Source organism: Bison bison, unplaced genomic scaffold (genome assembly GCF_000754665.1).
Source record: "Bison bison bison isolate TAMUID 2011002044 unplaced genomic scaffold, Bison_UMD1.0 scf7180017851639, whole genome shotgun sequence".
Lineage (NCBI taxonomy): Eukaryota > Metazoa > Chordata > Mammalia > Artiodactyla > Bovidae > Bison > Bison bison.
Genome location: NW_011482212.1, coordinates 53,541 through 58,620, shown reverse-complemented (window position 1 = coordinate 58,620; position 5,080 = coordinate 53,541). Strand labels below are relative to the sequence as shown.

Genomic DNA, 5,080 nt, shown 5'->3' with positions numbered 1-5,080 from the left:
AGTGGAGGGGTGAAGCAGCAGATCTTACCTGATGTACGGGTTTTTTGTACTCTCTCTTCTCTTTCTCCTTCCTCTCTGCTCCTCTCATCAGTCGGAAAAACTACTTTTTAACATTCCTAGAATGAGTGGCTCCTGGTCTGTCCGGGCCTCCAGGATTCTGTTAACACTGCCCAGATGTTAGGACATTGGCATCTGCCAAAAGTTTCCTTAAAGCTATAGTAGCCCCAAAGCTATAGCTGTTCCTCCCTCAGAGAAAGATTTTAGAGAAATGGAGGAGAAGGAATGCAAGGATAAGAGGAGCTCAGCCCGTCTGCTGCTGAGCAGAGGAGAGTGTGAGTGGCGCTGGCCTCAAGCCCATGAGTATAGTAATGACTAACAGGCTGGCTAAAGGGCCTCCAGAGATGTGGCGCAGTGAAGAACATTTTTTTTTTTTTTTATGACATCAGGATTGAATGAAAACGAATTCCACAAACTCTCAGGAGAGGGGAGGAGTGGAGCCGATTTTGAAATTCCCTGGAGATTTCCCCTGTAATTCCTTAGTACTCACCATCCCCAAGTTGCCCTGCCATCCATATGCACAGGGTCAGACCCACTTTGAAATTATCTCTGATGACCTAATTCCAATGGACTTCAGTTTCTGATAAGATTGTGTTGTTGACAAAATATACCATGTGCTTCCAGCCTTCAGGATCAAACTGATTTCCTGTAATAAGAGCAGAGAGAAAGCATACTCACAGATGCTTTAGGGGGAGGTTGTTTACGTGAATTGAAATGATCTCTCTGTGCATGGCAAGGTTAAAGCCATTGCTAAGCTGTTTCTCACAGATCTCTGATGGAGGGCCATGTTTCTCCTCATCAAGCAAGCTTTCTTCATTTTAGTGTCTGATAATGAGACTGTTCTACCATGGGACATATCTGCTCCTGGTACTTTCCCTCCCCTCAGAGTTGCATTTCCAACTTCGAAATGCAGTGGTCCTGGAAGAAATTGTTTTAGATGCTGTAGAAAGAATTTATTCCCTGTGTATGTAAGCAAATTGGTAACCCCTTCTCAGTTATGAAGGGAAGAATTGTACTTAAAATAATACAAAGTTCAGTAGCAAGCCTGTTTCATTTTTCATCCACTGATCATGACTATGTACGGAGTGTTTACAGTGTGGTCATTTTATAAAGTAGCTAAAAGCATGGTCTTGGCCTCATTCATTCAATAAATTTATCAAGCATTTACTGTGTTAAAGATGGAGGACAAAATTCCTGACATCCTAATACATAATTAACTCAACAAATATTTATTGAGCATCTATTATGTACCACACACTGTTCGAGGTGCTTGAGAGACACCCTTGCCCTTATGGATTGGAGGAAACAGACATTTAACAAAGATGTTAATTACAATTTTGTGTATTGAGCTGATCAATCTTCATTGGGCTTCAACTAAGCTAAGAACCAAGGGACAGTGATGAGTAAAAATTGTGTGATCCTTGATCTTATGAAGCTTACTCTGCAGCTCCCACAGGGTTTGTGTTTATTAGGGGAGAGAAGGAAGACACAATTAGAAAATTGTACAAGACCCTATAAATTTCCAAAAGGTATGGAATACACTGTGAAGACTCTGTGGGAAAACATAGGCCATGGTCTGCTCTCAGGCAAGGGAAATGACATAAACAAGAGCTCATTGTTAAGTCAAAGCAGGGGATGGGTTAACTGGTATGAGGGTTCAGAGGAGCAGTAGGAGATAAAGTTGAATAAATACTGTAGGGCTCTTGAAATTATGGGCCGTTGAAATCAGATATAGGCGTTTACATTAAACTTATGTGTTAGAAAATAGTGAATTTATTAAATAAATGTGTGTGTGACAGAGAGCGTGAGAGAAAGAGCAAAAGAGAGAGATTGACAGCGAGTGAGTGAGCAGAGGGATAAATTCTACCAGGGTTGTTTTCTTTCTAAAAATCCCTTCACTGACTCCCTTGTGGCAAAGAATATAGTCCCAGCTCTTAGCAGGACACACTGTACCCCACACAAGCAAATCCCCCTATGTCCTCAGCCTGGTTTAAACATTCACTCCATGACTCCTCATTCTGGAAACACTAAACTTGCTCTTCCTTTCTCACTGTTGTGGCTTGGGACAGATATGTTTACTCCACTCTGTAACCCTTTCCCTTCTTTCCTGGCCTGTTGAGAAGCTTCTCTCAGCCCATCCCAGCCAGAGCTGGTTTACTTCACCTTCCTTTTCTATCATATCACTTTGTACATGTCTCATGTCTCAATTATAGGATTTATCACATTTATTGCCACTATTGATCTATGATAGTCTCTGTTCCCTACTCTAACTAGTCTTTTCAACTCAGACTCATCTCTGTCCCTTACTAGACTGTGAGTGGGACCATGGCTTAGTCTTCTTCATTCCCCCAGCACCAAACACAGAGCCCAGAACATGCTAAGATGAAGATGCTGCATAGGCCTTGTGTCCCACTCAGGGCTGGAAGGAGCAGGGCAGAGGGGTGGCAGTGAGAGATTAAAGAAGAAAATGAAGGAGAAGATTATAGAAATCATAGGGAGATCAAGGTAAGGGGATAAGTGAGACAAGAGGGGCAGCATTCCTATGAAGCACTTGGATGGGTAATATGAAGACCTTACAACAAACAGGTAGGGTTAATTTAAAAAACCAACATTTCTTCAGCACTACTACGTGGGGGTAATACTATATTAGACACTGTGGGGATATAAAGTTAAATAAAACACATTTTCCTATGACTTGGTTGGGAAGACAAGAAAAGACAGAGACTGGCAACATTCATACATACAAATATGAATTTTTTAAGGTTGTTAAAGTTCAGTATCAAAACTTTTAATAAGAAGCACCTCAGAGTCAACAAGATATTGTTTTAAGAAATACTAGATATGGAAACTGACTAGTTGAAATATCAGCAAAGCTCAACAAGCCTACATTTGAAATCATTCTTAGAAAGCGGACTAGGACAAATTGATAATGTAAATGTAAATTTTAATACCATTTAGGAGTATTTCTCATTTCCATGTGTCCCAAATTGTATATTATGAGTCTTTTTGGAAAAGGCAAGATAAGGACTGGAAAAGGAAGAAAGGGTTCATAGAGAATGTGAAAGGAGTAGATGGGAAAGGGTGAATGAAAAAGACAATTGCAGAGAAGGAACAGTGAGAACGCACAAGAGACAAGAGGGATAAAAAGATATTCTTATTTAGGAAGGTAGCTTGTAAAACTATACCTATGAGTTATCTGTCAAAATTATGATGTTTAAATTATCTGTTTAAATGATGGTTATCTGATGACTATAATGTAAAATATGAGACTTTAATAAGTAGAAGGTGCTTTTAAATTTTACAATAGGTACTTAGCCGAAGGTAATTGGAGGGATTCTAGAAAAGGTATTAGAAAATGAAAATAAGACAAGCAGCGGGCTTCCCTTGTAGCTCAGCTGGTAAAGAATCCACCCACAGTGCGGGAAACCTGGGTTTGATCCCGGGTTGGGAAGATCCCCTGGCAAAGGGAAAGGCTACCCACTCCAGTATTTTGGCCTAGAGAATTCCATGGACTATACAGTCCATGGGGTCACAAAGAGTCAGACATGACTGAGCGAAGTAATGTCCCAAGACGTTATCTAACAGCTCAACTTAATTTTTCCGTTTTATGTCAGTGTGATACTGGGATGGCTTAGACATTTAGTTTTTAATTTCATTTAATTAATCAAGCCTTGAGTGACTACTAAGTGGTTAGCCTCAGAGGCCAGCTATGACCAATGAGCTGAACAGGGATTGGCCAAGCACCAAATGACCTCATCAATTGAGCATTGTGTCCTAGGGTCCTGGAGAGTATAAAAGCGGGTGCAGGAGCCCAGCCAAACTGGCTCTTCAAGTAGTTTCTGAACATGTAGACAACCAGACGTAAGACAGGTAAGTAGAGAAGAAGCAGATACTGAAAGCAGGTACTATAGTAATTGATTAAGGGTATGAGTTAATGTGAATGATCAGAGTATAAGGACTGATGTTAAAGAAAGAAGTATATGTGTTGGCCAGGCTGGAGAGTTGGGGGAGGTTGTTCTCATTGGGTTGGGTTTGAGCTGAACCTTAAGTTGTGGGGCAGGTATTTTGAGTTTAGAGATTGGGAAGTAGGGAACAGATCTTATTTATTGGGGAGATAATCGTACTGGCTTATTATGGAACAGAAAATTCACTTTGGAAAAGCTATAGGAAATAAGCTGATGTGCTGGAGGAGGCATCATTTAAATGTCAAAGAAAAACACTTTAATCTTAAAGGTTACAGGAAGTTAATAGAGAAGGGACCAAATCTACACTAAATGTTGACTGTAAAACAAGCAGTAACAATATTTAAGGAAAGTATCTTCCTTTTTCCCCCTACATTTTCAACATCAAATGTTTTTTTGTGATCAGAAAAGAGGGAGAAATTACGAGGTTGAACCAAAAAAGCTATTGAACTCCCTTTACCACTCTGGGATGGGCAGGGTTACCTCCTAGGTGGTTGGGCTAATTGAGTGAAGGCAAAAGTAAAATTCAACAAAACCCACAAGTACAAGGCAGAATTGGGGAAACCATTGAGGTTCTTGTGCTTCAGGGGCTCCAAAAAGCCCTTGTTTATGGTTAAATGTACAATTGCAGCCATATCTCATCACAGAGTGGGCTCTGTTTCTGATGAGAGAAATGGAAGTTGCCAGGGTTTAGTCCTAGGCAAGTTACTTAGCTTCTTTGAACCTGTCTCCTCATCTGTAAAACATGAGCAATGGTAGTCGCGGCCTCACAATAAGGACTTTTGTGATGTAAGGATGAGGTAACACTTGTTGGTTGCTTAGCAATGGTGGTTGGTACATAGTCAATGCTCAGTACAGCATTTATTAATAATTTAAGGAATAAATTTATTTTATAGCCTAGAGACTTACTTCTTACATTGCCTAGATGGGATTAGATGCCTCTTTGTCTGGGTTTCGACCCAGACCCAGACCTAAATTTGAACTAAACTGAACTTCTAGGCTTGGTGGCATGGCAATGGTGGGAGTGGGGTTAGCAGGGTGGGAGGCACTGTTCAAGGTGT

General features: G+C 40.6%; 1 long non-coding RNA gene across 1 annotated transcript in view; it reads right to left on the bottom strand.

The window, feature by feature from the left end:
- The window catches only part of LOC104996733, a 6,768-nt gene extending 6,421 nt beyond the window's left edge, over nt 1-347 (bottom strand). Inside the window, exon 1 of the long non-coding RNA XR_826239.1 lies at nt 29-347. This is a non-coding gene — a long non-coding RNA (uncharacterized LOC104996733). The remainder of the gene's footprint in view (nt 1-28) is intronic.
- Between the last annotated feature and the right edge of the window lie 4,733 nt (nt 348-5,080).